The following is an 11,015-nucleotide window of genomic DNA, read 5'->3' as shown; positions in this document are numbered from 1 at the left end:
GACTTATGTCAGTTAGTGGAAGAACTGCATTTAGTGGAGCTTGTCCTGGCTCTCCAGATGTGGCATTTGCTTCTCATATTCAATGGAACCTTGCTGCATATTCCTCCTGAAAATGGTATGACAGGTATACTCAGAAAATTCCAGATTTAATGTCAGATGGAGAAAACTCCTCATGTCAGTTAAGTAGGGGACAGTCAAAAAGGCTAGGTCACAGGAAGTCAACATAGGGTCAAATGTTCAAACACTTGATATTGGAATGAAGCAGATGGTCAGGTTTTTCTCACAGGTCATGTTTCAATCTAACTATTTTAAGCCAAGGAAAAAGACCCAATGCCAAAAACATAAGAGATATTCCATGTAAGGGGAAAATGGATTCATATGACAATTATATTCCACTATAGATTCAAGAGACTGAAAATGAAGTTTGACTCAAGCAGTATGTGTCTATTTTGTAAAAAGAAAACACAGTTAAAATCTCACTCTTACATCTCCCCCCCCAAATAAAACATGGCTGGTGGAGTGGCTCAAGTAGTACAAAGACTGGCTAACAAGCAAAAGGCCTTCAGTTGAAGCAACAGTGTTACCCATTAAAAAATAAATAAATAAAAAGGAAAAAGATGAATGAATTGTAACAAGGGTACAACCTCAGGCAAAGATTCTGTGTCACCCAAGATCACAAGTAAAACCCAGTTTCATGATTTTAAACAAATTTCCCAGCATGGTGACTACAGTGATTCCTGAAAGGGAGCCCTAAAGGGGATCATTGCTTAGTAATGATCACTGAAACGTAAGGATTTATCTCACTGAATTCATAGGCCCTTCTTAATCACTCCTCCTATTGAAAAAACTTTCCTCCTTATATACAGAAAAAATGATCAGAGAAAAAAATCTGACTTCAGACATTTTAAGATGGTAACACTAAGTAACTATAAATGTGTAAGTACACTTAAGATTGCTTTGAAAACCCCTGATATTCTTTGATTTTTTTTCCATATGTAGGTAGTTTGGTCTTCCTCCAGAATACATTTCCACATCACACAAAGCACTGTGGAGAAAACAGTCCTATGACATCCAAGGTTATAACTTCAGAAAGGACAGAACTCTCAACCTCAAGCTCATGTGGTTCATCTGCTTTCAGTGACTTTGCAGCTTCACAGGGTCAACACTCTTCAGTTCATCCCAGCCATTGCTTTCTATAAATTTACATTAGTTAAGGTACATGCTCTATATAGCTCAGAACATGTTGTATCTTTGTGAATATTCCATTCATTCATGAAAAGATTCTTATTCTGAAGTTTTGGGCTTATAAATTCTATGGCAATATTTGAATTCAGTTGGTTGACAAGGTTTTGGGGTTAAACTTTATCATTACTGATTTTCTGCCTCCTTGATCTGTCACTTAATGCTATGTTAAAGGGTTTAAATGAAACTTTTTTTGGTGGGATTGGGATTTGAAGTGAGAGTGCTTGCTCCATCATCATTTCCCTTATCAGTTATTGTACATAACAGCATTTGAATAGCACAACATATCAGTGATGTTTGCTATATTCAAAATGTGAAGAATCGGTAATACTAGAGGTCTAAGTAATCCTCCAGCATTACGGGTAGAACACTGAATGGGAGGTGATAAGAATTTACATTTGCACATTGTATACACTGGCATACATGTTTGTGAGGAAGTATATAAAAGAATGAGTCCCATGGCAATTATTTCAACAATGTCAGGGAGAAGATAACTGGAATGTGATTGGGAAGAAAGCAGTGTGATGTGGCAAAAGCAAACAATGGAGGCCATGACAGGAATGAGATGTCCACGACAAAATTTAATCAAAATTGAAAACAATTTTAGTAAATGAAAAATTTTTTCCAGGTGAGAATGTCATTTCCTGTAATAATATCTATTCAGGAGGCAGAGATCAGCAGGGTCAGCAGTTCAAAATCAGTCCCAGACAAATACATCTTGAGATCTTATCTCAAAAATACCCAACATAAAAACAGGGCTGATGACTGGCTCAAGTTGTACAGCACCTCCATAGCACACATGAGGCCCTGAGTGCAAACCCCAGGACCACAAAAGAAACAAACCTGAGTGAACACTCATATAAGTCCATTTGCATACATTGAAAATATATGTACATGAGGACAGGGTTAGGAGATCAGAGGAAGAGAACATGGACAGTATACACATACCCTGTATTTCATGCATGATTTCAAAATTGTTCTTTTGCTTTGCATATTGACCCCTGGCTGTACTTGAGGAACAGAGGCAGGAGGATCATGAGTTCAAGGACAACCAGACCACAGTGAATCCTTATCTTACAAACACATGTACATGAGGCTGAGACTATAACTCAGAGATACAGTGGTTGCATAGTCTGCCAAAGACCTGAGTTCTACCTCAGGACCAAAAAATACACATGTATCCATACTGTATAGTCTAGTAAGGATAAGAGAAGTCACAGCAGCACAGGCACGATGGGCCTAGGAGGGTTCTCAACCTCAGCACTAGTAACATTTGAGGCTGGATAGTTCTTGTTGGGGATGTTCTGAGCACTGCATGATGTTTAGCAGTACCCTTGGCATCCACCCACTGAATGTTACTAAATCTACTGCCTACTTCATGCCATGACATCAGAAGATCTCTCTCAACACATCCTAATATTCCCTAAACACTAGAATCACCACCAGAAGAAAAATCACAGGGAGAGCAGCTGCAGTTAGCCATAGGCAGACCAAATTAGAAGGCACAAAGAATGGGCAAAGGGCCCAGGGAGACTCCCAAGCTGGAGGACTGTCTTCTCATCAGCCCTCCACCCTCACCTCAGGCCATGTGACTCTACACATTATGTCCTTGCACCTTCTCTCCCATGCTCACTCTCCAGTTTGTCTACAGTCCAATAAGTGGCCAAAAATGGCAGTCTCTGATATTTGATACTGTCTAATGTTACCTGTAGGTAACATCAGGTGGAGGGATCAGACCCAGAGTCACCTTGAACTTTAGCTGTGTGATTTGTCTTTATTGTGTTCTTCTGCACAGGGCATCACCATGAACTCTACTCAAGAACACCCTGGAGGAGAAATGGTTCTCTCCACAGTCTGCAGTGTTCATCATGGACTTAGAGTCATTCAGGAATGTGGACTCCACTGCCTCCTCCTGTACACAACAAAAGCTGTCTGCCACTCACTTTCCCCAGGGAGACTTTAGCCACTGGCCCTGCTGAGAAGCCCTCATTTTCAGGGAGACTGGGCTGAAAAAGAGATGCCTTTAGTGCATGGACTTCAAGGTAGGGGACAGGGAGCACAGAATCTGGGGGAAACATCAGAAGGGTTCCCTGAATTAACACAATGTACTTTAGGAATGGAAGATGGTTTCTTTTGAGCAATGTACATTTTCCATGTCTTCACCACCAATTCCACAGCTCTGGCTGTCACCTCTATCAAATTCTACCCTATCACCCTGTCCTGGTCAGTAAGGAAGATAGTCTGACATGAGTGATGTTCCTTTATGTATTCAAATTACAAGTAAAAGCTACAATACCTACTTATCCGAGGATGATATATTCCAAGGACTTGCTAGCAAATTCCTCAGAGTGGTCATATTTAAGACTGTACATACTCTGCTTTCAATTATACACATCTATGATATTTTTAAAAATTATGTGCATTGAGAGATTAGAATGAACACATAATGATGAAATAACTATTATACTAAAAACACTTTAAAAGTTTGAGAATGGGCTCTGTGTCTCACAATATATGTTAAACTGTACTCACCTTCCATCTTTTTTTTTGTGCAGTACTCATGCTTGGTGTCAGGGCCTACACCTTGAGTCACTCCATCAGCCTTTTTTTTGTGGTGGAATTTTTCAAGACAGAGTCTTGTGAACTATTTCCTTTGGCTGGATTCCAACTGTGTTCCCCTTGATCTCTGCTTCTGGAGTAGCTAGGATTATAGGTGTTGAGTCACCACTGCCATCAACTAAAGATCAAATATAACTATTATGCAATTAAAATTTACTAATAAAAGTTTGTGAATCTGTTCTCCATCTCTTTCAATTATCACATTTTATTGTATTCACTCTTCTTCCTCTTTGATGATATAATGAAGCACAGAGGAGGGCCAAGAAAAAAAGCAAGCAAGTTTGTGTTCTGATAATGTAACAAGGAGGAGGGAAGGACATAGCTGGGAGATAAAACTTAGAGAATCTGAATATGAAGGTCACTTAGCACTGAGAAAATGATATCCAGTGAGATAGTATGTAACCACACTGGTTTAAACTTTGTTTCTTGCTTCTCTACCTTGCTTAGAATGGTGTATAAGGAAAGGTCCCTTTATTTTCAGGGCTCAGTCTTTAGATGTGAATCCAGAGTTGCTGCCAGCATGCTAATAAACATTGCTTCCTAAAAAAGCCTCAGTGTACCATTTCCCTGCTATTCAGTATCCCAAAATAGTACCATCAGGCAGCATTTCAGTGATGTAATGAAGTAAGGTAACTGATGGAGTTGATGCCACATTTTGTGACATTATCAGCATGGAACATTCAAAATTTTATATCCAGGAATTTTCCATTTACATTCAGACCAATGTAAAGTAAAACAGCAGAATGTAAACCTTTGGATAACAGGTGTTATAATTTCCAGGAAGAGGTAAAAGAAATGTACACCTCTGAATTGTGATAGCACCAACAGCCTAAGGAAGGACTCCACCAAAGACAGAATGATCAGTAATTGGATTTATCAGGTGGTACAGAGAACATGGAGAACAGCTTACAGATATCAATTGACACCCCACAGCATTAGTGTTTTATGGCTCTAGGTCTACAGCAAAATTATTGCAACCCTGACCTTACACTGACACACTGCTGTTAAATAAATTATTATAGATTCAGAGAACTCAGGCACAGATAACACTATTTACTGGCAAACATACATACATATATGCAGTCTTTGCACTTATAGGGGATGTTCCTGTTCTCAGCAAATAATATCAAATTTTGGAAAAGATGGCTTTATTTATTTATTAGATGGTACTGGGTTTGATCTCAGGGCTTCTCAGTAACAAGGCAAGCATTCTCTCACTTGAGCCCCACTTGGCTTGTTGGCTTCAGCCTCATTACAAAGACCTAAATGTTGCATTTCTGAAAGATGGAATTACTCTGACTAGGATTCAGTGAACTGGCTTCTTACTGCAATCTTTTTTGATCCAACAATATACCTCATGGAAACACTGGTACATGGTTTATTCCCAAGTCCAAGTAGCTTCAAATTAACATATTTTCTGGGTAAAGATTGTGCTTCAGATCTCATAAGCTGCAGGTCATTTCATGTCCATCATGGCCATACAGCTTTTAGGGTCTCAGGGGTCATCATATGTTATGTACACACCACAGGAATTTTCAAATTTAGAAAGTAGTTTGTAAAACTTCAGGGCAGATAATTTTAAAATGAGGTACACAAAGATTTATACCATGAATCATCATTGTCTGTAATACTTTATGACTGCAACATTATCTTTTTATATACCAACTTGCCATACATATGTTAAAAAATACATGCATGACAAAAGTACAACAGACTCATCTGTAAACTCAACTTAAGCTAAATGTATTATGTATCAACAGGTCTATGACCATTTTTAAAGTATTGACATGTAGAATCAGTGTCAAACTTATTAAGAGACTTTAAGACAAAAATAACCATTGTTAGAAAAAACAATATACAATAGTTCTTCCTATGTACAAAATAAGGCAAGTTGATGGTCCTAACAAAAATTTTAACCAAACAATGTAGTATGCTGTTAGTCACACATTTTACAAATAAAATAAAATAAACTTTTTTCTAGTGCACTTGAATCTTCCAGGATACTTTGAGTTGTCTTTTAGTTCCCTAAATCATGTCCATTTGGAAGGTGGATTCCTTGGTAATTTCATTTTCTACAATAAATATAAACCATATTGTTCATGTACCAAGATCAACAAACTCAAACCCACTTTCTTCAGGCCCCCTGATGTTGGCATCCATTCTGATCTAGTAGGTATTTTGTGTTCAGATAACATTCATAGTTTTCTAATGAATGTTCTATACACTGTGCACTATCAAGAGTGTCAAAATGAAGCTCTTTCATGTAAAAAAAGAGGTGGGGTGAATAAAGACTTTCCCTCACTGCCTCCAAACAGATTTTGTGCCCATTCCCAATATGGTATGTCTTTATTTCTCTATTTTTGGCAGTAATCAGTTGAACACAGGGACTCGTACTTTCTTAGCCAGGCTTCTAACAAGTGCCATGCTCTGTAGTGCTATTTTAGTTATTTTCCAGGTAGGGTCTCCCATTTTGCCCATGGCTGCCTCAGACTATAATTCTTCCAAAAATGCCTCCCAGGTTGGTGGAATTATAAGCACATACCACCATACAGAGTTTCATTAACTTTTTTCCCAGGTTGGTCTCAACCCAAGATCTTTCCAATCCTTGTCTTCTGAGTAGGTGAGATGACAGGATGAGCCATCAATAACCAGCACACAATATTTTTCTGAATGATAATCTTATTCTTGGCACACTATCATCAAAGTTTACACAAATAAACACCCTTTTCTTTGCACTGCATCAAGAATTATGATTTCAGGCACTTCATTTTTTTGCCATCCTTTCCAAAATCATCTTATAATTGATGCTTTTCAGTATTTAGTTAATGCAACCAACAAAGACATATTTCACACTTTTTGGTGGGATTGGGGTTTGAACTCAGGGTTTTGCATTTGCAAACCTGGTGCCCTACTGCTTGAGCCATACCTCCAGCACACACCTCCTCCTCACATTTAAGAGATGACTTGGATTTTGAGACTCTTGTCTTTTGACAGCTCTCTGTGGTTTCACACCTCTTCCTAAAGAAGTTGAATTGAATAATATTTACAGACTATATCATCTGTACACCAGCATTGCAAAAATTGAAATGAGTGTTTGGAGAGAAGGAAAAAGTGGTTATAAATAAAGACCAGACAAAGAAAGAGTGCTAAAATGAAGATACACTAAATCCTTTCTCTCCCTTGGGCATACTGGTGTTTGGAGTTAGGGATTCACGTTTGCTAGTCACAACAGCTAACACTTAGGCCATGCCTTCTGACTCCAAAATCAATTATTCACATTTGTTACCACATATAAATGTCAAAAATGAAAAATTACAACATTATACTGGGTCCTTACAGTTGCTGAAAAGGAAATGATGAATGAGAACAACTAAATTAGAGATGGGAGCAAGAACTCAAGCATTTCAAGATACCTGCATTGACTCTGAAGCTGTGTACTGATATTTGAAAGTGACTATCTGAACTTTGATGTACCTGCCTAGGAAGTGATAGGCCCAAGTTCAAATGTCAGAATCACCAAAAAGTGATGAAATATTCAGTTGTGGTGCTTAGCTATTGAGGAGGATGTTTCACAGAGATTATCAATTGGATGACAGTGAGGGCCATTTAGTGAGATTCTGACTCAAAATAAAAAATCTTATGGATGTAGCTCACCACCAGGAAGCTTGCCTAGTAACTACAAGGCCTTGGGATAAACCTATAGTAACACATATATAAACACACAGGAAAGAAGAGAAGGAAAGTACACCAAAATAAATTGCAAATATATATTACAAAGTGAAGGAAAGAAAATATAAAAAGTAGGAAAAAAGTATATTTGATATCTTAACAGTGAAAACAGAATGGAACACAGGGAGAGTACAATTGAAACAAGAAGTTAGAGCCAAGGACTGGTGGCTCCCTCCTGTAATCCTAGCTACTTTTGAGGTAGTGTTAAGGAGGATACTGTTCAAAGTTATCCTTGGTAATTTCAGTTTGCCAGACCTTTTCTCAATAATACCCAACACATAAAAGGGCTGATGTAGACTCTAAAGTGGTCATCTGCCTAGCAAGTGTGAAACCCTGAGTTCAAACCCAAGTACTGCAAAATTAACCTATCAAAAGTATAAATTGGCACAAATTTTAAGTAAAGACAAGTCAGAATTTATGTTAATGGATATTATAAGAGACATTTGGAATACATTCTGATAAGGCAGTCAGCTGCTGTTGAAAATATAATAGTCCTTAATAGATATGAAGATGAGCAGTGTTACAAATTACAAGAAAACAAAAGCTTATCAGACTGCAATGAAACCATCAATCAATAAGTCCTTTGAGCTTTGCACTTCTCTCTCCTACCTGTAATGTTACCTTCTTGGGAGGCTGAGATCAGAGGTTTGACAATTCAGGCCCACCAGGGCAAATAGTCTTCAAGACCTCATCTCCAAAATAACCAGAGCAAAATGGACTGGACATGTGGCTCAAGTGGTACACTTCCTACTTTGTAAGTGTGAAGCCCTGAGTTGAAACTCCAGTCCCACAAATAAATTATTTGAACATTTCAACACACCAGTTAGTGACAGATTAAGAAGGCAGAAATCAGTAATGAAAAGACAAACTCAAAAACCTTATCTACCGACCAGATTCAATTATTTTCATAGGATTTATCAGCCCAAAGCTGATAACAGAGTAACAGTCTCTTCATGATCCAATGGAATATTCACAAAGATATGCCATGTTCTGATCTGTAGCTGAAAACTTCACTAATGTAAATCTATAGAAATCAACATTTGGTATTTGCAGAGGAGTGTTGACAGTATGAACCTGCTGAAAATGAAAACAGATGAACTACATGTGAATGAGGTTGAGAATTCTATCCTTACTGAGGTTATAAGTCTGGTTGTCCTGGGACTGTTTTCTCCTCGGTGTTTGGTTTGAAATGGATTGATACCCTTGAGAAAGATCAGGCAATTTACATACAGAGAAATATCAGTGACTGTCTGGCTTTTAGGAAAGCAACATTTAAGCTGAATTATGCATTTACAGTTTCTTCAAGAGTCTGAAGTGAGGTTTTCTCTTTCATCAATATTTAACTGTAGAAGGGAGATATTTTATCCCTAATTGCAGATGACATGATCCTATACCTTAAAGACCCAAAAAACTCTAATCAGAAGCTTCTAGATAGCATCAATAGCTATAGCAAGGTAGCAGGATATAAAATCAACATAGAAAAATCATTAGCATTTCTATACACTAACAATGAGCAAACTGAAAAAGAATGTATGAAAAAAATTCCATTTACAATAGCCTCAAAAAAAAAATCAAATACCTAGGTGTAAACCTAACAAAAGATGTGAAAGACCTCTACAAGGAAAACTATACACTTCTGAAGAAAGAGATTGAGGAAGACTATAGAAAATGGAGAGATCTCCCATGCTCATGGATTGGTAGAATCAACATAGTAAAAATGTCGATACTCCCAAAAGTAATCTACATGTTTAATGCAATTCCCATCAAAATTCCAATGACATTCATTAAAGAGATTGAAAAATCTACCGTGAAATTTATATGGAAACACAAGAGGCCACGAATAGCCAAGGTAATACTCAGTCAAAAGAACTATGCAGGAGGTATCACAATACCTGACTTCAAACTATATTACAAAGCAATAACAATAAAAACAGCATGGTACTGACACAAAAACAGACATGAAGACCAGTGGAACAGAATAGAGGACCCAGATATGAAGCCACACAACTATAACCAACTTGTCTTTGACAAAGGAGCTAAAAATATAGGATGGAGAAATAGCAGCCCCTTCAACAAAAGCTGCTGGGAAAACTGGTTAGCAGTCTGCAAAAAACTGAAACTAGATCCATGTATATCACCCTATACCAAGATTAACTCAAAATGGATCAAGGATCTTAATTCAGACCCCGAACTCTAAAGTTGATACAGGAAGGAGTAGGAAATACTCTGGAGTTAGTAAGTATAGGTAAGAACTTTCTCAATGAAACCCCAGCAGCACAGCAACTAAGAGATAGCATAGATAAATGGGACCTCATAAAGCTAAAAAGCTTCTGCTCAACAAAAGAAATGGTCTCTAAACTGAAGAGAACACCCACAGAGTGGGAGAAAATATTTGCCAGCTATACATCAGACAAAGGACTGATAACCAGAATATATAGGGAACTTAAAAAACTAAATTCTCCCAAAACTAATGAACCAATAAAGAAATGGGCAAGTGAGGGGGCAGAGTGGGTGGTAAGGGAGGGGGTGGGGGCAGGGGGGAGAAATGACCCAAGCCTTGTATGCACATATGAATAATAAAATAAAATAAATAAAAAAAAAACTATACCATCAAAAAAAAAGGAGATATTTTTCCATAGAAAAAGGGTACAAAAGCTTGATAGAATACAACAGTTAAATTCTGAGGTTTCCTGATCATCAGTAGGGACTTACGAAATTTAGGGCTCCCTTTCAGGAATCACGGTAGTCCTCACGCTGGGAAATCTGTTTAAAGTCATGAAAGTGGGTTTTACTTGTGATCTTGGGCAACACAGCATCCTTGTCAGAGGTTGTACACAGTGTCCTTTCCATTCTTTCATGCTTCTCAATCAGGCACTCTATTTCTTGAGCCTAGCCTCCTTTTTATTCATCTTGAATCTTTAGTGGAATATAATTGCCATATAACTTCTTTATCTCCATCCATGAAATATAACTTCTTTGGTAATGTGATTTTATTTTCTTGTGTGAAAATGGTTCAATTGTAACATGATGTGTGAGAAAGCCCTGGTCATCTGCTTTATTCCAGTGTGCAGAGTTTGAGCATCTTCTGTGCATTGACTTCTTGTGTCTTAGCCTTCCTGAGTCTCCCCTCCTTAGCTGACATGATGAGTTTTTTCCATAGGATATTGAGCCTGAGGTTTTTGAGAATAACTTGTCCCATTTGCAGGAGGAGTATGCTGGAAGATTTCAGCGAGTATGATAAGAGCCAGGTGCCAGATCCAGACGGAAAGGACAAGTTCTGCTGAATGTAGTTATCCCACAAACTAAAACAGATCTGCAACAAAGTGTTAAGTGCTGGTGTCCAGGATTCTTGCCTTCACAGGCCAGAGAACTGGCTCTTGAGGCAACTGAATGAAGTGCCAAAGCTGGTATATAAAGTAGGATGT

The sequence above is a fragment of the Castor canadensis genome, chromosome 14 (genome assembly GCF_047511655.1).
Source record: "Castor canadensis chromosome 14, mCasCan1.hap1v2, whole genome shotgun sequence".
Lineage (NCBI taxonomy): Eukaryota > Metazoa > Chordata > Mammalia > Rodentia > Castoridae > Castor > Castor canadensis.
Note: the sequence above shows the minus strand (reverse complement) of the source record.